We start from the raw sequence: 26,189 nt of genomic DNA on the forward strand, positions 1-26,189 counted from the left end.
TCATAAAATATATAAAATCCTAATATTTCAAGGAAATTGAGCAACTTATTTTAAAAAATCCACATGGAATTATGACAAAGCACAAATAGTAAAAGCATTACTGTGGAAAAGAGGCAAAATATGAAGGCATCAGAATGCCCAATTTCAGGTTATACTACACAACTATATTAGCTAAAACTGTGTGATAATAGAACAAAAGTGGACATATGGACCAATTGAGCAGGATAGGCAGCTCAGAACTATACCTGCACAAAGGGTCCAAAACTTCCCAATGGGGAATAAAGGTCATTTTAACAACTGGTGTAGGGAGAACTAGACAAACATGTTTAGAAAAATGAAACACGACCACCAATTATTACCACATGCCAAAATTAGCTCAAAATGGATCAAAGAACTGGATATTAGACCTGAAATTATAAAATACATTTATGAAACATTTCATGAAATTAGCATCAGAGATGTATTTGGAGACTTCATCCCATGGTCAAGGGAAACAAAAACAAGTTTGTACAAATGGGATGATAGTTCATTAAAAAATTTCTGCACATCAAAAGACAATTCTAAAGTGGGGGTCAGTCAGTGGCACAACAGGTTATGTGCATATAGTACAAAGCACAAGTATACTCTCAGGGATCCCAGTTTGAGCCCCTGGCTCCCCACCTGCAGGGAGGTAGCTTCCCAAGCAGTGAAGCAGGTCTGCAGGTGTCTGTTGTCCTTTCCTTTTGGGGTGTCTCTCTCCCTCTCCGGCAGGGTGGTCTCCAAGGGAAAGGTAACGGGCTGGTTCTTTCTCACTCACGACAGGGGTGACACGAAGTAAAAGACACCAGGGGACTCTTAGCGTGTCTAGAATCTGAGTGCTAGAATCTCAGAATCCTAGAGTCTGTTTATTAGCAAAATTGACATGAGTTAAATAGAAAAGCAATGGAGGTAATTATTGTTGAAATATGACAGAAATTATAGGTTTCTTAACAGTCAGCATGCCCCTAAGGTAGGGGGCTGGAATGACAGGAACTGATGAGATACAAGACAGTTATTCTCCATGACACAAGCAACTGAGTTATCCAAAGGTATCTGAGAGAAGCATAGGGGTTAAACCCGTAGGGTGAGACAGAAAGAAGATGAATATCGAAAGCCATATAGTTTGGAATTTCTCTTGTCTGAGGTCTGAGGTGTGTAATGAAGTGTGTGATAAGGTGTGTTCTTCTGTGATCAGAAGGTGACTTTGAATAAGTGAATCTGTGGCCATGTGGCCTGCAGTTAATGGAGGGAAGTATTGGAGTTGTTGTGGACCTGAGAGTCAAGAAGGAGAGAACCAAGTCTGAGTTTCCCCTCTTATGCTCACCTCGGTTGAGAGAGACTTACCAAGAGGTTATCTTCTCAGACCTCCATCCAAAGATGGGGGTGGTTCTCCCTAAGCTCTATCAGGCTTACACATGTTCCCAACACTTTCCTACTTTCTATCTTCCCCTCTCCTTTCAGCTTCTCTCTGTACTATACAATGGGGAGCAGAGAGCCTCCAGGAGCAATGGATTCCTAATGCCAGCACTGAGCCCCAGCAATAACCCTGGAGATGAAAAAAAAAAAAAGAAAAGAAAAAGAAAATAGGAATCCTAGCAACTAGGAGAACACATTTGTATGCCATACTTCAGACAAGTGTTGATATCAAACATCTATTAAGAATTCATACAGCTCAACATAAAGAAAAAGAACAACCAAATAAAAAAAGTGAGTAGAAGATAAAAATAGACAGTTCTTTATGGGTTACAGACATATGCAAATATGCTACAATTCATTCATAACCAGAGAAAAGCAAATTAAAACCACATTGAGATTCCTCCCTCATACCGGTGAGAATGGCCTTCATCAACAAACAGGAGAGGATAAGTATTGAAAGAATGTGGAGAAAGACAAACTCAGGAATCCAAATTGGTGCGACTGCTATGAAGAACGATAGCACAGAGAAGAGAATCCTTAATCACATATAAATGGAAATATAGTATGATCCAGCAATCCCACTCCAAAAGAGATAATGATATTAATTCAAAGGGATATATGTGCCCCATGTTCATAACTATATTATTCACAATAGCTAAAATAGGAAAGAAACCAAAATGCCTTCAACAGATGACCTGATAAAAAAGTTATAGGACATACCCTCAATGGAGGAATACTCAGGAATTAAAAAAAAAAAAGATGGTATTGTGTCCACTGGGGTCAAATGAATGGGATTGGAGGAGATTATGCTTAGTGAAGTAAGTAAGAAGGTAAAACACAACAACAGGATGGTTGCACTCATATATGTAATTTAGAGAATTGAACACAGAAACTTGAAAACAAACAAAAACTTAACCCATACCGAAGACTATGGAAAACTGTAGTGGTTATCTATAATGCTGAGAAATGGAGGGCACACAGACCTTTGGTGGTAGGAAAAGTATAAAGTTATAACCCTATTAATTTATAATCTCATATATCACTGCTAAATTAATATGTCACAGGGGGAAATAGATTTAATAGTTTAAGTTCTCTAACTGCCTAGACAACAACTCTGAGTATACACATTTTATGGACTTATATTGTTCATGGAGCTCTAAAATATGTATTTGTACATATAACATTTTTATATCTAAGTTACCTACAAACTTAGGCCAGATATATTTAAAAAAAAAATTGGTCCTGTCAGCATCTAAGATATGGTGATAAGTAGATACTCCAAAAAGGCAAAAAGCGTTGTGAGGTCAAGTGTATTACGGCAGGTCCGACCCATTGGATTTTCATAGAAAAACTGACCTTCAACTAACCTGGTTAATGATAATTAACTATTGCTATTTTAAATTCTAAGACTACAAGGAACCCTTACCATTCTCTTTTTTTAATTTTTTATTTATTTATTTTAATATTTATTTTATTTATTCCCTTTGTTGCCCTTGTTGTTTTATTGTTGTAGTTATTATTGTTGTCATTGTTGGATAGGACAGAGAGAAATAGAGAGAGGAGGGGAAGACAGAGAGGAGGAGAGAAAGATAGACACCTGCAGACCTGCTTCACCGCCTGTGAAGGGATTCCCCTGCATGTGGGGAGCCAGGGCTCGAACCGGGATCCTTATGTCAGTCCTTGTGCTTTGCGCCACCTGCGCTTAACCCGCTTTGCTACAGCCCGACTCCCATCATTCTCTTTAAGATCATCATTTATTCTAGTTCTAGAACCTCTAGGACTATGTCCATATTTCTTGATGTTTCTGCTCTATGATCCATTACTGTAACACCCTCTGCCTCTATTGACCTCAACTAAACCAATTCTACTAGCACTGCCATGCCACATTATGTTGCTACTGACTTGTTACTGAGGATTGTTGCTAGAGACACCAAGTCTGAGATGACAACCTACCAAGTCCTCTAAGGTAAGATCTTTCCTAATACATGGGACTACCTAGTTCAGTTTCAGATGGCATGCTATTTACCAGTTACAGATAGTAGATACAGGCTAGGTGCTAGGGTACATGTATCCATATAGACGTATATGTAACCATAAGACCTAGTAAACCTGGAATCATAGTAGAAGGGCCTAAAGAAGGCATCTTAATTCTCTGATTAGACTTAGACCTACTAAGCTTGACAATCTAATAGAAAGATTCAAATAATGCAAGCCCCATAAACCTAATACCAGTTTGGTTTCAAGAAATGACACTCAATGCTTTAACAACTGGGAGAAAGTCTAAGTTGGTCTCAGAAATAAAGAACTACAGAATCTGGATAAGGGCAAGAGACTGGGTCAGTTAATGATGGTCTTTTTGGTTAATACCATACCACCCCATCATCTGGGACTTTAGTTAGAGAATCCTTGGATTTACACACTAGTTAGAGAAACCTTGGATTCACACACACATACGGTGGGTCTAGACAGCTAATAGATTCCTCTATCCACCATTGCTAGTCACTTCCATTAGGAATGTCAGCAAAAGCCCTTTTGTGATTCACTCCAGGAACTTGTCTTTCCTATAAAGTATCAATGATAGGAACTGCCACACTCTCTGAAAGAAGGCTGGGTCATTCTACCCTGCCACTGGAAGAACACAGGTCCTGAAATGAGAGCACCTAGAATGTTCCCAGCTGTGGCGATGAATTGCAACCTTAGACCAACAGAGATCAGAGGCTCCTGTGCTAAATGTGAATATATATGGGCACTGGGTCAGGTTGTTAGAGTAAACAGCTAATTCTACTAGGAGATTTTATTTCAAGTTTGGAGCTACTTTTTGCCCTAATCCAATTTTCTAGCCATATCCTCAACTCTGACACCATCTTCCAAGACCAGTTTTGTCCACCTTTATATTAGTACTCAAATTAAAGTAAAAACAACAAAGGTCATGGGTCCCTATGAATATAGCTAAAATAGACTTCCTCACTTCTTTCTACCCTAAGATCCCTATTTTCATCTGCTCTGTTCCTGTTTTTTCATGTCTGCTCATTAATTATTTTGTCCTGCTTTATACTGTATTTCCTTTCAACCAAGTTACAGGTGCTACTATGAGTCCATCTTGACTACTGTGGGTAGAAAACCAACCTCACCAGTGTATCCAGAACCTCACCTTTCCAGAGCACTACCCCATTAGGAAAAGATACGGCAGTCTGGGAGTATGGATCGAACTACCAACATCCATGTCCATTGTGGAAGCAATTACAGAATCCAGAATGTCCATTATCTGCACCCCATAAATAATTTTGTTCAGGGGGTGGGTGGTGGCACACCTAGTTAAGCACATATGCTACAATTTGCAAGGACCTGGGTTCAAGTCCCGAGTCTCCACATGCAGAGGGAAAGCTTTGTAAGTGATGAGGCTGTTGTGCAGGTGTCTCTTTCTCTCTAGCTAGCTCCCCTTTCTCTCTATTTCTGGCTATTTCTATAAATGAAGACAATAAGAATAAAAAAGAATTTTGGTCCATAACCCCAGAGGGGGAGAAATAATGGGGGGTTAGTGATCAGAAAGCTCTGAACTCCAACTGTATTAGAACCTGGAACAAGAAGAAAAAAGAGATGACATTTCGAAGTAGCAATAGGTGTAGGTTTAACTTACAAAGGAAAAGAAGGCAGTACCATAGAAAAAAGTGGCAAAATATTATATATATGTATATATATATATATATATATATATATATATATATAATATACAGATAATTTTATAAATAAGTCAACCTATCTCTGTAACCTTGGGAGAACCACTATAGCTTCCAATGGAGGGAAAGGAAATACTGAACTCTGGTGGTGGGAACAGTGTGGAATTATACCCCTGATATCTTAGGATTTTATAAATCAATATTAAGTCACCAATAAAGTTTAAAAACAAGGAAAATAAAAGGACCTTTTGACCCTGTTCTCTGTATTATAATGTCATGTAAGTGTGATTCCTGAATTAATACTTATTTTAGACTTTCAACTGCCAAGAAGTATACCTCAAATTGCCTCACTTCTAAATGATCATAATTACTAATAATACATAGCCTTATTCAGTACTATTGGTTATTGAATGCTATTTTTGTTTCCAGGACATTTCCTGTTTTCACAACTTTTTATATTGTGCTAGCTCACATTGTCTATACCCTTATAGTTATTGCTTATTTAATCTTTAATATATTTGCTTAATCAGCCAATGATTTAGGATCTGTTATGTGACTATCACATTATTATCATTGTTGTAAATAAAAGTGGAAAATAAATAACATCTAATCTGCTTGAACTTAATATTTATGTCAGATAATTTTAATGTTAAAGTAAAATGTACACATTGATAAATAAAACGCAATGTAAGAAAGTGATAAACTCTGTGAAAAAAATATATAAGGAGGGACAAAATGCCCAGAATGGCCAACTCAATATTAATAAAAGAGGTTTAATAGTGGTAGACCAGACATATTCCAACTTCTACATTTATTGTAAAACTGCAGGAATCAAGAATCTGTGAGTACACATATTGAGATGTAAAACTTTGTTTGGATTACTATATTTCTGAACTGTTTAATAGGAATATCTTTCCTAATAATGTATTTTTAGACAGAATTATTTTACAAAAGACAGAAAGCAGCTGAGTGCTTATATAGGTAAATGTCATCCTCTTCACCCTAACAGTCATTCAATATAGTGCCTTAGATTTCATTTAGAATTATTAAACAGATACAATTTTAAATGTATATATTTTAGTGGGAATATTATGAAAATCACTGAAAGACTTATTTGTCATATGCCTGCTATAGTTACATCAGTATGACCATGGAGTCTAGTCACACTTTCAAGTAATTAGCATAAACTGTCATAGAAACCATATTGCTTGGAGAATAATGAGAATGGAAAATGTGAATGAACAAACTGCTGAGTGTTTAAAGTGGTTTGCTAAATCCCAGGTAAATCAAATCATGAATTTGCTTTTAAAATACATTAATGCATACATTTCTCCTTTTTTCCAAGATTGTGCTTGGAGTTGTAAATGAGAACTCACATACCCAATTACCTGTGATTCAGGAAGGCAGCTGCTAATACATTACACCAAAGATGTATCCGTAGAATAAGAAAAGCAGATGCTATCACTTTTATTTAGACTGCTTTCAAAGAAGATAAGAAACCCAATAGGAGAAAGTCACTAGACAATTAATAAGCATTGCTTTTCATCTCATGCTTTTCTTTTATTGCATCATCCTTTATAGTTTTATGGGTTTGTTCTTGCCACCCTAATCTTTCCTTCTTGTAATTTTGTGTTGATTTAACATCAGCTTTTTGATGGTATTTTTAGGCTAGGGAGCTCTCCATTAATAGTGTGCTTATCTAGCATTTTTTCCCCATATACACCTCACAATTCTATTTAAGAGTTAAAAAGTAGATGTAAAATTGAAATATATTAATATTTTCTTTAAAAAAAGGATTTGTCTTAGTACATTAATAAGATTGTGCAATGGTAAGTGAGTTCTAGACATTCTAGGTTTTATCTTTTGCTTGTCAAAGCTGTTCCCACAGTTCTATAAAGATTCTATATGACAGCTCTCTTCCAAGGTCAGGTTATTCTGTTACTGCCAGTGAAAAACATGAAAGAGATTTATTAGGCACCATCCTGTATCTGTGCATTTTATCTCTCTCTAATACAAATAACAAGGAGACACTTGAAACAGTGTTTCGAAGCAGTTGTAATAAATTATAAATGATGATAAATCTGACTTGATTTCAAAGGGCTGGTTGTTTTGCATTTAACGTTGTTTCTGTGACGGTTGCCCTTCCTCACCTAGTCCTTTTAAGTTCCATTATATGATTCATTATGCAAACATGATATTTAGTGGAGTCAATTAAAACATTAAAAAAATTACAGGAATAAAATATATTGAAAATACTTTTGTTGGAAAAGAAATAAATACATATATGAAAATGCATATAGATATTCGCTTTAATGTAACGTATTTACTAAGTGCAGATCTAATTTTAATAGTTACAGAATATTATTGTTCTTACCCTAAAAGTATATTTTATGAGAGAAAGTTATATGTATATATCCTTGCTGTTTTGGACTTCAGTATCTAAGTTGAAGGATCAAAAATAATAAATGTATTATGATTTATGGAGTATATATCCTAGCTAAACTTATTAAGAAATTTAAAAGGATTTAGAATATAACATCAATTGCTGAATGCATTATATAAATTGAACAGACAAAATAATAATAAATTACAGATTTCAAAGCATAGACAAAAGCTAGATTACACCTACTGGTAAAAATTGTAAAAAATCCTACAACTCTTCCACTTGTTTTACGAAACTCAAGGAGGGGAACACAAAGTGAAACATGTGCTGAACATATGTATTGCACCAAAGCAAAGGACTCTGGGGAGGGAGAGGAAGGAAAAGTAGGATGAAATATAGAGGCCTATTATATAATGAAATTGTATGCATGTTAATGATTGCATTGTAAAGCATTAACTGCCCATATTAGAAAAGTCCCTAATTCTGCCACTTGTTTACTAAACTCAAATTTCATATTAGTGGGATGTATTAGAGATAATAACAGTGTATAATAATAGTTTGCTTATTGTCTATGGTGAAAACTTACATGACTGATTTTATAATACAATTTAATACCAATAATTCCTTGAATATTTACTTTTAAGGAATTATTTATTGCTTTCTATACTACTATGTGAAAAATAATTATTTTAATGTAATAGGATCATCAGCACAAAAAAATTTGATACTCTGAATTAGACCAAGTTCCTATTTTTTTACAGAGGATGCTGACTTGTCATTCTGATCTATATTTATTTCCTTTCTGTATCTATAACTTTTGAAATTCCAGTGAAAACTGATAAGCCATTTTTATTAACTTAACATTTTAATAAATATAAGCAATATACAAATATAAAATGACTAAAATATTTAAATTGTATAAGTGGATAAATAGTATTTCTGTATTATTCTGAGTTATTTTATGACCATATAAAGTATTTAGGAACATTAATTTTATACTTTCATCTACAAGCAATATACTATGATATAAGCCACACAGGTCATAGTAGCTCAAGTATGTTGCTGAATTGTCAAATATCTACTGAAACCAGGAACCCATACTAAAGATTACACCAATTAGCACTTAAACATTATATCTTTCTGCTTAATCTCAAATTTAAATTATCTCCTTTTTAAGTAACAGATGCTGATGTTAAAGGTAGTTTTGGAGTGGTGGGGATATCATACAAATCTTATGCTTGACTTAGTTGCAAGCTTTTTATAGTTAGTTTTCAATGTAATGTGAGTCTCCTCTTTTATATAATAACACATAAATTTGATTTCTAATCCTGTTTCTACAATGAAAAACATATCATTGTGGGGTTAATAGTTTGCATTACAGTTGTTAATATATAGGGACATTTTTCTCATCTCAAAGTTATTATAAAGTGTATCAGAGTTCCTTTTCAGGGGCATGTAAACATTTATCATTTTTAGTATATTGCAGGAATTCAAAACTTAAAAGATTTAATTCTTTTTTATTTATTTATTTTACTTTTTGTTGCTCTTTTTATTGTTGTTGTAGTTATTGTTGTTGTTATCAATGTTGTGGTTGTTAGGACAGAGAGAAATGGAGAGAGGAGGGGAAGACAGAGAGGAGGAGAGAAAGACACCTGCAGACCTGCTTCACTGCCTGTGAAGGGGCACCCCTGCAGGTGGGGAGTTGGGGCCTCAAACTGAAATCCTTATTCAGGTCCTTGTTGGGGCTGTGTCGCTGGGAAGAGAGAAGAGACAGGAGCTGAGCAGAAACATAAATCTTTATTCACATGGGCACCTCAGTGTTAGGTGAGCATACAGGGGTTCGGGTCACACGGAGCTAGCAAAATGGCTGCCTCTCTATGCACAGCTACCCTTCTCTGTGTCAGGTCACAGAGGTGAAAAGGGGCAAAGAGAACTAACCCAGAACAGCATTGGGCTTTAGAGGATAAAAGCCAAAAGTGGCAAGGATTGGCTAGGAAACAAGGCACTCCAGGAATAAGGTTTCAGCTCCTGTGGGAATGGAAAAAAGGGGTGGGGAGTGGCAAAGGGCATGCTGGGAAGGTGGAAGAGTCCTAGCAATTGTACCAATACCCTGAGGGGATAATGTGGTGGTGGAGGAGTCACTTTAAAACAAGACAGAAGATTGATATGTAAGTAACAATACTCACATGGAAATATGGTAGTTTTGAGGTCCTGCCTAATTCAACCACATCTGTACAATATCCCAACACCTTGTGCTTTGGGTCACATGCCCTTAATCCTCTGTGCTACCACCCAACTTCCCTGATTTTATGCTCTTAAAGTAGAATGAAGGAGAAGAGAAACAAAAAAGCAACAAGATTTTGTGTAAAAGCTATCATTGATTGGAGGAGAGAAGCAATAAAAACATTATACATAATACATATACATATACATCTTTACTGAGGGGTTAATGGTTCATAGTACAGTTGCCAATACATAGATTCAGTTTCTTATCTACCTATTATGTATCTACAGAACACTCATCCCCAAAATAAGTTTTTTTCTACAGGCATTCATCAGAACCTTAATGCTTTCTCTTACCCTTTCTCCTCCTTCCCCAGAGTCCATTGATTTGGTGCAATATACTACAAAGTCCAAGTTTCACTTTTCATTTTTCCTTTCTGTTGTTGTTATTTCTTAAATTCCATCTATGAGATCACCCATTTTATTTTCTTTCTCCTCTTCTTTCCTTCCTTCCTTCCTCCCTTCCTTCCTTCCTTCCTTCCTTCCTTCCTTCCTTCCTTCCTTCCTTTTCTGAGAGACAATGTTTTAAATATCATAGAAGCTGGGCCCAGGCAGTAGCGCACTGGGTTAAGTGCACATAATGTGATACATAGGACTGGCTCAAGGATAACGGTTTGAGACCCCAGCTCCCCACCTGTAGGGGTAGTATCTTCACAAGCGATGAAGCAGGTCTGCAGGTGTCTTTCTTGCCCCCTCTCTTCCTCTCCCCTCTCAATTTCTCTCTGTCCTATTCAACAACAACAACAACAATGAAAAAAAGATGACCTCCAGGAGCAGTGGATTCTTTGTGCTAGCAGCAAGCTCCAGCAACAACCCTGGAGGCAATAAATAAATAAACATAGTAGCAGTTAAATCAGTTATAAGGATTTGTTTAATTCAGCTCAAAGATATATAGCTCAAAGATGTCAGACTCACTGCTTCTGTAATTATATTTAAAATTAAATTCCCTCATATAGGATTAAATAAGATTTCATACCAATATGGTGCTGTATGCAGAAATAGAATATCTACTCTTGTTAAATATATCAAATGGGTAGAAATGAATAAACTGATATACTTTCATTCATGCAATTATTAACACTTTTAAATAAACACTGCTTAGTGTGTATCCTTATTTTCTAAAACACTGAAGAGTGTACAGAGGGTTATTTGAATTTCTGATTTTATTTATATGTGCCTAATTATAATTGTGAAAAATATGTAGAAATCCACTTATAGAAAGATTTTATAATTATCACAACTTTTATAGAATAAATAATGTAATGTAACATTATTTACTGCATGCCTTATTCGATTTTATGTGCAGGTAAATTTGAAACCATGCCACTTATGCTATAAAGAAATAGTAGTGATTGCATCCTTTCCTCTATATTTGGACTTAACAAGGCTTGAGAAGATTCACCTCAGCCATGTGAAATACCAGAAACTTTCTTCGTTTCTGTAATTTACTCCTTTTTCTTTATCTTTTTCAATTCTTGTGACTTGGCAAAAATCTTGACCTCATTTAAATATAATTTCTAGTCTACCTCTCTAGAGTGAGAAATCAAGCAATCATGATATTTGCCTCATTATAAGTAAATAAAAGATACCCTATGTAGTTTTTTTTTTTAATCTGGGGATTAGTCATTTACAGTAAATCCAATTGTTGATATACATGTAAAACATTTCTCAATTTTCTCCAAAACACTCACACTTCCAGCCTAGGTCCCCTTCTACCATCATGCATTAGTATCTGAAAGCCCCCCTCTCCCCATCAGAGTCCTTTACTGTGATGAAATATGCCAAACCCAGTCCGAGCTTTGCTCTGTGTTTCCCTTTCTGTTAATTGTCAATATCTGTCTATGAGTAAGATCTCCTAAGGATATATCCTAAGGAATCAAACACACCCATCCAAGAAAATATGAATATACCTATGTTCATAGCAGCACAATTTCTAATAACCAAAGCCTGGAAACAACCTAAGTACCCAACAATAAATGAGTGATTATCTAGACTTTTATTGAAATCTATCAATCATAGTATAATTTCCGTGTTTAATGACTCATGTCCTCTTATTTTTCTGGCTAATTAATCTATATTTCTCCTTGTAGTCATATGCCTAATGACTACTCTATATGCTCATTTTCTTTTTTTTTTTTTACTTCCTAGTTCACTGAAAATGTTAAATTTTGTCAAAAAACTATCTTCACATATTTCAGTCATTAAATCTGCAACAAAAATTTAGGTGCTCTAACTGCCCAAGCACTCCTCAGGTTTTTATCCAATTCCACTGCGTTTTGTTGTTTCTCAGTTCTAAATCCCACTGTGCTGTTTCGGGGTCTCTCTCTGGTGGGGTGATCTCCAGGGGAAAGGTAATGGACTGGTTCTTTCTTGCTCATGACAGGGGTGACACGAAGTAAAAGACACCAGGGAGCTCCTCAGCATGTTAACTCAGAACTCATTTATTAGCAAGGTGGACATGAGTTAAATAGAAAAACAAATGAAGGGAATATTACTGAAATATGTCAGAAATTACAGGTTTCTTAATGGTCGGCATGCCCCTAAGGGGGCTGGTATGACAGGAATTGATGAGATACAAGACAGTTATTCTCCATGACACAAGCAACTTAATTATCCAAAAGTATTTGAGAGAAGCATAGGGGTTAAACCTGTAGGGTGAGACAGAAAGAAGATGGGTATCAAAATGCCATATAGTTTGGAATTTCTCTTGTCTGGGGTCTGAGGTGTGTGATGAAGTGTGTGATAAGGTGTGTTCTTCTGTGATCAGAAGGTGACTTTGAATAAGTGAATCTGTGGCCATGTGGCCTACAGTTAATGGAGGGAAGTACTGGGGTTTCTGTGAGCCTGAGAGTCAAGAAGGAAAGAACCAAGTCTGAGTTTCCCCCCTTATGCTCACCTCGGTTGAGAGAGACTTACCAAGAGGTTATCTTCTCAGACCTCCATCCAAGGACGGGGGTGGTTCTCCCTAAGCTCTATCAGGCTTACACATAGTCCCAACAGTACTGGCAGAAGGTATTATTTTAATTTTTTTCTTTTTGGTTTTCTATATCAATCAGTTTTTATTTTATTCTCTTGGGTGAGAGTATACTTTTTAAAAATTTTTTATATTTATTTATTTTCTCATTTTTGTTGCCCTTGTTGTTTAAGTATTCTATTTATTCATGAGAAAGATAGGAAGAAAGAACCAGACATGACTCTGGTACATGTGCTGCCAGGGATTGAATTCAGGACCTCTTGCTTGAGAGTCAGTGTTTTATCCACTGCGCCACCTCCTGGACCATGAGAGTAAGCTTTCTTTAAATGATATTTCTTTGGAACTTCACATCTCATCTTTTTTCTCTCTCACTTATGAACAGAAGGAGAATATTTGTGCTACCTATCTCTAAATCTTCTCTTTCCATTCTTTTTTTGAAATAATTAATGAAACCCCATTGTTCATACTTTATTCAACTTGAGGTATTTTTGTCAACGAACTGTACCTTTTGCTTGCTGAATCTACTTGTCACTTTATAGTTCTTTTAATACTGTACTTATCACAAGCATTTTTAAGCAATTGATCAATCTGACATTCTAAAAAGACTTTATTGCTTTCTTGGATAGCACACTAATATTGGGTTTTGATATATAACTTGACAGTCAGGCCCATATCATTTCTAAGAGTTCCCTAACTTCATGAACTAAAATAATGCAAATTTTTCTTCTGTTATTTCCTGATATTTTAGACACATTTCTCTTGAACAACCAACAAAATACTTATGAAGTATAGAATATATATTGCTTTAAATAAACTGGCCATTTAATGATGTTGATTCTTATGATCATAGCCAGTAAAATGGGCTGAGGACCTACTGTCTTATGGTGGTTAAGTTGGTAGAGGGTTATGTGCACAGACAACCAATATAGGGAGATAAGTAACTGCACTTACATGATCAGAATCATGTAAATCCTCACCCCCCGCTCATGTTTTTAAGTTGATAATTACCAGGGCCTAGCAAAAATTCTACTTTACTCCAATATAAAAATCGATAAAAAATTCCTTGACTAAGCCTTCAATTTACATAGGAAAAATTATTGATTAGTTTGTAATTCTCTAGAATTAGCCAATATATAAGCTCTGATTATCTGGTAGGATAGAGGATTAAGATAAATTTATAGCAATAAAGTATAGTTTATACTCTTAAACATTTCTGTAGATAGATTAAAATACATTTTATTTTATTAGATATGTTATAATAAACATATCCACTAGCAGTCATCTATGATATTGTGTCAGCCCAATGTAGTATTTTTAAAACAATATATTTTTAAATTGTTCTATTTAATTTCTGTTGCATAGTTAAAGTAGTCATATTTATTCTGTAATCATTGTTAGCACAAAATTATCAAACTAAGAAGTATGTTATTATAATTTTATCAAAACATATTTCAATATATGTTAACAAAGTTCATTTATAAGGTATTTAGTAGATGACTAAATTATAAAAAAATAAGATATTATGCAAAATATGACTAAAAATAAGTCATAAAACAGATACGATTACATGCTGTTTAAATTCCAAATATTCAATCAAATTCCAAGTTGATATTATCATAAATTTACCATGACCTATTCTTATTTTTGATCATATATGATTTAGTTCATCTTACATGTCGAATATAAAGCATATTCACAGAAGCAAATTTTTATAATATATTGTATTGTTGTGTATATCCAGTTTTATTCACTTTTTCAAAATAGTTGCTAACTTTCAGAAAATCAATTAGCCTTTGGAGATGTTTCTATGTTACACTAGTACCTCAAATAATTAATTAAAGTTCAAAAATTTTAGTTAGTATTTATGCATAAAAGTAGTTATGTTAACTATAAAATGTATCATCTATCTTAGCTTTTCTTTAAGTAGTAACTCAAAATTATTTTTAAATTATTTTTTCCAGAGGACTGGTTTATGGTGGTGCAGAGAATGGAACTTGGAATTTCATGAGTGACAGCCTGTTTGCATAAACATTAGGCTACTTCCTCACCCTTAAGTGTTTTGTATTAATTAAATTATTCAATGTCCTTAGATGAATTAGTTAAGATAACAATTTAAACTGCTTATGAAAAGTGAGGAACTTGGTAACAATGAAAAATGAGAAATTTACTCATTTTAATGAGTCTACTTGTCCACTTAATTTTTTGATAAACCAATCAGTTGACTACTCCGAGGTGTGAAAATGACTTCACATTAGGCATATGCTTTGTAGGAGTGAGCCTCTGTGTTTAATACCCTGCACAGCTTGAAAATAAGAAAGACAAAAACAAATGTAGTGAATTGGTGGTCTTCTTTCTCCCTCTTTCTCTTTTCAATGAACATTATTCTAAAGATGTTGCCACCAAATTCATGCATCTATAACTGAAACACATTATTTTCAAGGGTGCTGTCAACTCACTCTTGCCTCTGTATCCATCCAGTACATCCTTAAAGAAAAGACTTTCCAAAGTTCTTGTTCCAGGATGCCATACTGAGCAAGGAAATATTGTTATTACTTAATGAAACTGTTGATGCTATTTATTATTTTCAAATATTAATAATAGAGATTTCATAAACTCTTTATTCACGAGGGCCTTATTATCACTAAAAACCTCGGATGGAGCTTCCAGATAGAGAGAGTTAGAGAAACAAAGACATAGGGAGAGAAGAGAAGCCATGGCACTAAAACTTACTCCAGAGTTGTTCGACTGGGCTTGAAACTGGGTTAGACCAGGACATGACAAATCAGGAACACTAACTGGGTGAGCTTTCTTGTTGACCATTTCTCTTCTCTACTTGTTATGGTAGTGCTAGGATCTAGGCAAAAGATAAGGACCCTGGAAGAACCCAAGGTGGATAGGAAAGTTACTGATGTTACACAACTGATAATAGTAGATCTCTTCCCCTTCTTACCCTGAAAGAATTGAACAATACCACTAACAATACCACCAAAGACTGATTCAGTGCAACTATTCTTGACCACACTAAAACCATGGGAACCTACCTGGCTAAAATTAACCACTACGAATGTTAAGACTATCACCAGTAGACTATGGCAACCATACCCAGTACTAGGTTGCCCTAATCTAAACATGCCAACTCCGGTTAACTGTCAAATCAGATTTTTTGAAGGGAGAAGTGGGGCTGGAAGGAGATACTCAGAAAGTTCCCAGTTTGGAGGCAAATGATGCAGTTATCATGGGGGCCGGCTGGTGGCACACCTGGTTGAGAGTACATGTTACAATGCACAAGGACCCAGATTCAAGCCCCTGGTCCCCAACGGCATGGGGAAAGCTTCACAAGTGGTGAAGCAGATTTGTAGGCATCTATTTCTCTCTTTCTCTATACCCCCCTTTCTCTCGATTTCTGAATGCCTCTATCAAATAAAGATAATAATATAAAAAAATAAAAAGAAACAGTTATCATTTTGCTTTCTTGAGTCAGTTTAAGTTTCCATTCTGCTAAGAAGTATATTTCCTCTAGTAAGCCTTGTAAAGGTAGACAAATATATTGTATGATTTTTATTCTTTCTTTTGCTGTGGCAAATCACATTTATTGCTATACACATGTTGAACCCACCTTGTATCTCTGTATAATATGTACCACTATCATATACATTCAATTGTGGTATGTGATTCCTTTGATATAATGTTTAATTAGTTCATATTTTAAAATATTTTTATGGTCTTCATGTATTATGTTACAATTTTCTTTATCTATGTCTTCAGAAATATTGGTATGTGGTTTTCATTTTGGATAAAATATTTTTGCTGTTTTGATATCAGGTTTATACTGATTCAATGTTACGTCTTGAAAATTTACCCTCCTTTTCAATTTTGTGGAAATGTTGAAGCAAACAAATGTTACAGTTGTTTCCAGAAAACATTAGGAGAGTCAAAAGCATCTAATGAACAACTAGAAAGGTGGCTAACACTGGGATCAGAGGAGGAGGTATCAACCAGTAGTGATCCCATTTCTTCTCCAAATCAGTCATATTGTGGCAGAAGATCTGGGGCAAGTTCTACCTGCACAAGTGGTTCCAGCCTGCCAAGGTCAACCCCAAGATGACCATGACATGTTTCTTTGCTGGACCTACCCTGATAGGGCGTCTTCCCTACCCAACCTTGCTCTGATGGGCACTGCTCTTCCCGTAGCCTTAACTACAATGAGTATCTAACAAGCATCCTATACTGAAGCATTTTCCCTCACTGGAATGTATTGATTACAGAGTTCTATGAGTGTCAACATGGAGAATGCCTCAACATGGCTGCTTTTATGATTTATTATTATTATTATTCTATCATTGCCAGAGAGTCACTGTTGCAGATCAACTATGTCATATAAAAAGATAGAGACAGTGGAAGAAAGGAAAAGACATTATAGTACATAAAGCATGTCCCAATGTGATTTATTGGAAATTTTATAGCATAAGCCAAGGATTTACTGACTGCTGAAAAAACTTACTGATTAATAAAGACAGCCCTATTAGGAATATATTATATATCTATGTACACATATATTACCTACATTGGTAACTATTTAACCAAAGAAACTGCTAGTTAATAGAAGATGGTATACAATATGAAATAAATAAGCAAAGTGTTGAAGAAGCTTTCTGCTTTCAGGCTTCCTGCTATTTGTTATTTGAAATCATACTTATTGTAACTTCCTTATGCATTATATATATATATATATATATATAGCCTTTCAGCAGTATATATTATTTTAATATAAAATATATTTATAGTTATAAATATGATAAATATATTATACATATATAAATATTTTTCCTTGTTGGTTGTCTTTCAAGGATATTCTTTTGACTTATACCATGAGGCCTACTTTCTAGGCAGTGTACTGTTACCACAAGAATTCAGCTCTAAGGCAAAGTCTGAATATCTCAGAGATTTTGCCCACAGGTAGTAGAGGGTTGCATTGCCACATGTGATTGCCCATAATTCTGATGTCTGACTTCTGCCCTGAAGGTCTGGAAATTGTGCATGGGATAAGTAGAATAAATTCAATATCTTATGATATCAAAAGTATGTGCACAATGTAACAACATTTGGATAATGACAGTTTTAAGCACCCTTCCTCTGATGTTTCCCTCTTAGAAATTTACTCTGTTCTTTATCTGTGCAATGTATAATCACCTGTTATTTGTACCTTAATAAATACTCCTGGAAGCTTGTGACATATGGACTCACACTTGACACTGTCCTAATTAGGGATATCCTATGGTATGTTCCACCTGACCTCTTCTATTCAGTTGTATGACATCTGATTGGTTATTCTCTCTCTGCCCTGGGACATGTGTAATCACAGGGCCTTGCAACTGGCTAAGGTTCAAACACACACATATTCTCCATACTGAAGTTTGTTTATAACAACCTTGTTATATATCTTTAATTAAACACCTCAAGTAGGGGGAGAGAAATATCTCAGATGCTATAAGAATAATGTCATTGCATTGTACATTTAAGGAATACAGCAAGTATTTATTGACAAAATGACAAAAGTTAAAAATAATCAATTTACATTTAGCTTTAGAGTTAAAAACAATACACATTACTGTTCTTGTCTCTAAATTTTCCAGGTAAAGAATACAATTTGAAAAGTAAGTTGACATACCAGGTTATACAGCTAAATTGAAATACCTAAGTATCATCTGTATTCCATCTGTTCATCCTTATTCCTCTTCAAACCCTAGGAAACACTGCTGTTTTTATTATCTCCTTTTTTAGAATATTGCAGACCCTTCCTTATTCTTACTACTTTTTTCCCACCTAGCAATATAGCTACTTAGGAAGCAAAGGATACAGTTCTGAACTATTAACTCTCAATTAATTGTACTTTATTCAGTTTCACTCTTTGTACTAATTAGATAAAATTAATGTGATATAATAAATATCACAAAACATAATGTGATCTATTACAGTTTAATATGAATTTTAATTAATATAGTTTAAATCACTAATGTAATATAATATCACTCATGCTTTTGTACATTAAATTTTATTGGAACACAGCCATATCCATTAACTAGCTGTTCCTAATACTGCTTTCACACTATAACTGAGCTGTATAGTTATGATAGAAAAATCATCTCGAATTTATAAAATATTTATCATCTGATTCTTTTCAGCAAAGTGTTGTTGACATAAGGTTTAAAGTGAAGAATATCAGTCTTAATTTACTTTTAAACTTATGGAGAAACATTTTTTTTAATCAAGTATAAAAAATATGTTATTTAGAAAGCAGTTACTCCTTTAAATGGCACTTCAGTGTCAAGTAGACATTTTTGAATGTTTAACTGACATTTTATATTTAGCAACTAGCAAAATGGATGCAAATTGTTCTAGAATCAAACAAGTTTACTAAATACACTATCAGTAGGACAGATATAGCAGTAAAACAAGAATTAACCCTGTAGCAACAAGCTACTATTTATTAATACTATTAATAAATAGTATTACTATTGCAACTAAATAGTATTACTACTATTAATACTATTACTAAATAGTATACTACATACTAAATAGTATTAATAAACTACTATTTATTAATTTTCATTGTTTTTATTATTGTTAGTATTTGATTGCCACCAGGGTTATCATTGGGGCTCAGTGATGGCCCTATGAATCCATGGCTCCTGGCGAACACTTTTTCCTTTTATTTTTTTAATTTCTACTTTATTCAACTTGACAGGACAGAGAGAAATTGAGAAGGGAGTGGAGATAGATAGGAAGAGAGAAAGATAGACACCTCAGACCTGCCTGACCACTCATGAGGCCTCCCTACAGGTGGGAAATGGGGGCTCAACCCAAGATTCTTATTCATGATGATATGTGCAATTAAACAAGCATGCCACTGCCCAGCCCCCTATTTATTTTTCTAATGTACTTCTTTTGTTCCTTGTGGTGACCCCCAGCAGGAGTTTGGGACTATTAGCATACAAATGACCTCACCCTGGGGGAGGTGCTTCAGAGAAGGGACTCTATAAAAGCACAGGACTTTGAGCACTTGACTCTCTTTGCCTGAGCTTCTTCTCCTGGTCAGAAGCATCTCAGCAGTGGTGCTCCAGGCATCCATCCGCCATGTCTACTTCTCCTGGGAACTGAACACGTGTGACTCTGCTAGCTGGTAAAATTTTAGACCCCTCTACAGCCATGAGCAGCCTTTACCAGAGCTTATAATTGTTTATCTTATGGAACTAAACTTTGATAACCATATTCAGAATTTATAGACCTAGTTTACGCTTAACCCTTGATGATAAGTGCTTATTTTGCCTTTTCCCTATTTCACCCTGATAAACCGTGCATTGTTTAAACAAGTTCCCAGTTCTTGCTGTGAATCCTTTTACTCCTGCTAGCAGCCCCAGCCCCCAAACCTCTTAAGATAATTTACAACAGTTCCTCACAAAATATATCTGTAGAATGAACATAGTAATAATAACAACAGTATAAAGCTCTAACTTCATGAAGTTATCGCAAACATCAAGTTAGTTGAAATATAAAACACTTAGAACACATCTAGCATGTATTTAAGCCTCACAGTGCTACTATTGCTTTTTAATATACAATAACTTTCTGAGCTCAAAATATCTGAGATAACCTGAACAATTTGCTGACTGAAATGATAATTATTTGCTCCGAATCAAAGAAATTAAAACATATGTTTGCTAATAATCATCACTAATATTTTTTCTTTATATGAGGAAATTCAATTGAAAGTGATCATTTAACTCTTTGATAACCACCAAAGCATTTTATAAGTCAATGCTTTCATCTTTTTAGAGCAGCTTTAAATTTATAGCCAATTTGAGGGGAAAGTATGAGGTTTCCCTACATATCAGCTGATCAGTTTACAATAATCATTCATATTAACCCTAGTTGATAGACTGCATGATACTTCTGTATGTTCTGTTATGCTATTTGGATAACTATATAATGAATGAACAGTCCTTAAAGTATTATATAAATTGAAATACCTAAGTATCATCTGTATTCTATCTGTTCATCCTTATTCCTCTTCAAACCCTAGGAAACACTGCTGTTTTTATTGTCTCTATACTCTTGTCCTTTTTTAGAATATTGCAGACCCTTCCTTTTTCTTATTACTTTTTCCCACCTAGCAATGTGCATTTCAGGTTCTTCCTTTTGTAGCTTGATAGTTCTTTTCTTTCATACAAATTATAACACTAGGACATATTTAAAGGACTATGTTCCTTGAATGGAAACCACATTTAAAGTGTCCATCTGAAAAACATGAAGTAAATATTTTCAAGCAAGGTTGCAGTGCTCTTGAGAAAAATTTGCTAACTAGAAACTAGACCAACTTTTTGTGTAGTACACAACCTTCTTTTCAAGACATTCTCTTTTGAACTCTTGCTTATACTATACCACAAAATATTATACACTTTGTTTATAATTGAGCTTTGGTTTACAGCACCCAGAGGCAATGATGCAGGTCACTTGTTCTGAACCTCATCTGCCTTTCTTTCAGAATTGTTTATTTCTTTGTTCAAAACCTCAGGTCTATAAAGAATGTAAAAGTCCTTCACAGAGGACAGATAAATAATTTTTAAACATGAGCCAGTTGATGTGCCTACTTTCAAATATATGAAAATATAGAATGATGTAAAATACTTGACAAAAACATGTAATCTTTATTCAATCCAAATTTAATGTGTGTTATAAATTATCATAATCATCAATGTATTCCATTATCTGTTGGAAAACTATAGAATAACTAAATGTTAATTAGCTTGACATTCTAAAGTCCATATACTTGATTTATTAAATAGTTACACTACTGAGTACAGATCAGGCAAAAGATTTGGGTCCAAAATAAAGATTATAAAAACAGCTTTATGAAAATAAGAAGAATAATAGTACTAGGCACTTTCAGTAGAGAAAATATAAATACAAGTAAACAAGAAAAATACATTTATTTTACTAATTATGAAGTCAATGCAAAGTGATGGAATTGTATATCATTTTAATATTTGCAGATTGATCAAGTGTTTTCTAAGACTATCAACTAATGACAGCCATAGCGAGCACTATGATGAATGTGAATTCATATAGCAAGTGGAAATTTGTTTACTTAAGGTCATTAAAAAAATTTTCAATGTCTGGAAACTTTGTGTATAAATGTCTTAACATCAGTCACATGAAAGATCACTGAGTATGACACTATCCTGTTAATCATTTTTGCAGAATATAGTAGCAACTCTGTGTATCTAAGCTTACACAGCACAAAGCACAAGGACCAGGGTAAGGATCCAGGTTCGAGCCCCCGACTCCCCACCTGCAGGCTCCCCACCTGCAGGGGTGTCACTTCACAAGTGGTGAAGCAGGTCTTCAGGTGTCTATCTTTCTCTCCCCTTCTCTGTCTTCCCCTCCTCTCTCCATTTCTATCTGCCCTATCCAACAACAATGACATCAATGACAAGAATAGCAATAGACACAATAAGGATAGAAAAACAAGGGAAACAAAAAAGGGGAAAAACAAAAAAAGCTTCCAGGAACAGTGGATTTGTGATGCAGGTACCAAACCACAGCAATAACCCTGGAGACAAAAAGGAAATAATAATAATAATAATTGCCGGGCTAGCGTAAGGGTGTTTCTTCCCCGGCACGTGCTCTCGTGCTCTCTGGGTTGGAGAGAACTAAACTGGAGCCAACCTGGGCTGCTGCTTACTCAGTGACGTGGGAAAGAGACCAGGAACTCTTGGAGCCAGAACACACTGTGTCTTTATTGATTAGAGGCAAAGCTTTTATATCTCTAGAGCAGTAAATGGCAAGTCGGAAAAGGAAATGGCTAGGAAAGGGGAGAGAAAAGCAAAGAGAAGAAAGAGCTGAGGTAGAAAGCTCCCAAAGCTTCCATAGCAACAGTTGCTAGGGTTCTTAATGGCAGAATTAATGTACCCTGCAGGCAGGGCAGGTCTCCAGGTAGAAAGAAGATAGATCAAAGGTGGGGATCTTTTAGGCAAAACAATGATTATGTAAATAGATCATACTGTCAGCAATAGAGGATGCAGCAGGGGGGCTGTCTGACTAATAATAATAATAATACAAGCATAAAATAAAGGATTATGGACCTGGGAGGTGATACAGTAAGGTGCTGGATTTGGAGGCATGAGATCTCAAATTCAGTTTCCAGCATCTTATTTGCCAGAGTGAAGTTCTGGTGTCCTATTTCAATCTCTCCCCCTTCCCCTTCTTTCTGTCCTTTCTAAATGTGTCCATAAATAAACTCTACCTAAAAAAATAAAAAATAAAGGATACATGTATACTACATTTAGTTGTCATAAACATTAATTTATCTTAATGTGTTAAGATTATTAATATGCATTTTAATAGATAGCAGAAAAGATTTATGGCAATTTCTAGGAGAAATTTTATGCTTATTCTGAGAGAAAAGAATGAAATCCATGAGGATTTCCATATATATTGTGCTCTCTGCAACTGTAAAAATTCAGTTCTTTAATAAAAGTCCTTAATATATTCTAAGAAAATTATAATGTTGTTGTTTATAAAAATATGTCATTTGACTGATAGATTAATTAAAGCAAATTGATAGATTAATTTTAAGCAAATATTTTATTTAAAATATTTACATAAAACTAGTAATTAGCTAGGTTATTCACATAACTGACACACTATATTAAGGTATAATTAATATGCTATAAACTTTGTCCTATACAATCCAGTAGTTCCTAAAATATTAAAAATATGCAAAATCATTGCTACTAATTCTGTAATAATTTCACTTTTCTCAAAATAAATTTCAAGCCTATTAGTAGTCATTCTTCATTTTCACATTTCCCAGACACTGTAGAGCATTAAAATCATTTATTCTAAGTTTCATATAGATGAAGTCATATCATATTGCATTTGACATTTCATGACTTTATTTTGCTTTACATAATAAAATATGCCTCTATGTTGTGTCAGTACTTCATTTTTTTTTTTTAATCTGGACAATTTTCCATTATTTGGTCATATTAAAGTTTGTTAATCTGTCAAAGATAATTTAGGTTTTTTCCTCCAGGGCTTTCACTGGGGCTGGTGACCTGCAGGACAAATCCATTGCTTCCAGTTTAAAGAGGTACATTCAGTGTTTGCTCCACTGCTCATGAAGCTTACCCTCAGCAGGTGGAGAGCAGGGACTTGAACCTGGGTTCTTGTGTACAGTAATATGTGTCTAATCAGGTTCAATGCACATCCTCTTTCTTTCTTTTTTTTTTAAGTCTTTTTATTTATTTTTTATTTTATTTTTTGGAGAGAGGGAGAGAAAGATAGACACTTGCAGACCTGCTTCACCATTTGTGAAGTGACCCCCACTGCAGATGGGGAGCTGGGGGCTCTAACTGGGATCCTTACACAAATATTTGTGCTTTGTGCTATGTGCACTTAACCTGCTGAACTACTGCCTGCTCCCCCAGCCTCTTTCTATAAAATTTCATGTATAACTTTTTTTTCAGTGGTGTGAAACAGATTTAAGATTAACTTTTTGTTTTATATGGTCTCTCTAAAATCTAAAAGTAACTAAGGCAACTGTCACATTTCACAATCTTCTAGCAATGTATGAAGGTTTTGATTTCTGTATGTCTTTGCAGCACTTACTAACCATCATTGTATTAAAGCGTTCTAGGTGTGTAGTGCTATTTACATACTTTGATTAGCATTTCATTGATAACAATTTAGATTGAGATACTTTTCATCTGCTTAATTGCCACTTGATTATTTTCTTTGGGAAAAATGTTTGCCCAAAGCGCTCAGTTTTTATTGGGTTCTCCCCCTTTTATTGTTGAGATGTAAGCCTTCCCTTTATACTTTACATTTAATTTTATGTTAACTTTTAAAACCTATTCTTCTAAGGTTTAATAATAAATTTATTTTTGTTAAATTTGATTCATTATTTTAGTATCATATCTAAAAGTCCTTAGTGCCTAATCTAAGACCATAAAAATTTTTGTCTTTTTTTTTTCACTTGCTAAGATATTTGTAGTTTTAGCTCTTATGACTCTTAAACTAATTTTGAGTTTAAGAGAGTTTAATGAGAGGCCATCTAAATACATCAAACATCTACTGAAAGAGCCCCAGCAAATATTAATAGCAACACTGTAATAAGAGGAGATTTCAACATCCCTTTCATGTTAGACCAAAAATGATCAAATACATAGAGGAAAATATTGGCAGAACTCTTTTTCATCTAAATTTTAAAGGCATCTTCAATGAAATGAATCCAATTACAAAGAATACTAAAGTACAATATAATTTTTTCATACACAATTTAATGGGCAACAAAATAAATTCAATATTACTTGAGCAAGTTATTTGTTATCTCTCATATTTCTTTTTAAAATTATTTTATTATGTTTATTTATTAGATAGAGACATCCAGAAATCAAGGGCATAGAGGAAGATAGAAAGGGAGAGAGAGAGAGAAATCTGCAGTGCTGCCTCTGTACTTGGGAAGCTTTCACCCTGCAGGTGGGGACCAGGAGCTCAAATCCAGCTCCTTGTGCATTTTAACATGTGTGCTCAACCAGGAGAACCACCATCCGGCCCCTTATTTTTTTAAGTTTATTTATTAATTAATGAGAAAGATAGGAGGAAAGAGAGAAATAATCAGACATCACTCTGGCACATGAGTTGCCGGGGATTGAACTCAGGACCTCATGCTTAAGAGTCCAATGTTTTATCCACTGTGCCACTTCCCGGACCATGCAACCCCTTGTTTTTCATATTTCTAAGGTTCATGAGAATATTCATCTGGTCTTCCTCAGTTTTAAATTAGCTTATTTTGCACCTTGATAGACTTGACTACTAATTTGAGTTCTACTGGTTCATCAGTCAATAATGTCTTTAACCAAGATGGTTTTATTTATATGTCATACTTAGAATAACTGTGCAGTCTGTTCAAATGTAGATTTTAATAAGTCACTGTATTTTTGTCCTACTCTATGACAGATGAAATCATATTATACTCTTAAAGTGCTTAGCAAAGAAAGAATACAAGCAATAAATGGATAGGTCACATGTTCTTGTGATAGTCTTTTAAAAAAATGTTTATATATTTTTTATTTAAGAAAGGATAAATGAATAAAACCATAGGGTAGGAGGGGTATAATAAAACCATAGGGTAGGAGGGGTATAACTCCACACAATTCCCACCACCCAATCTTGATATGCCATACCCTCCCCTGATAGCTTTCCTTTTCTCTATCCCTCTGGAGGCATGGACCCAGGGTCATTGTGGGTTGCAGAAGATAGAAGGTCTGGTTTCTGTAATTGCTTCCCCACTGAATATGGGCATTGAATGGTTGATCCATACTCCCAGTCTGCCTCTCTCTTTCCCTAGTAGGGTGGGTCTTTGGTGAAGCAGAGT

The sequence above is a fragment of the Erinaceus europaeus genome, chromosome 11, assembly GCF_950295315.1.
Source record: "Erinaceus europaeus chromosome 11, mEriEur2.1, whole genome shotgun sequence".
Lineage (NCBI taxonomy): Eukaryota > Metazoa > Chordata > Mammalia > Eulipotyphla > Erinaceidae > Erinaceus > Erinaceus europaeus.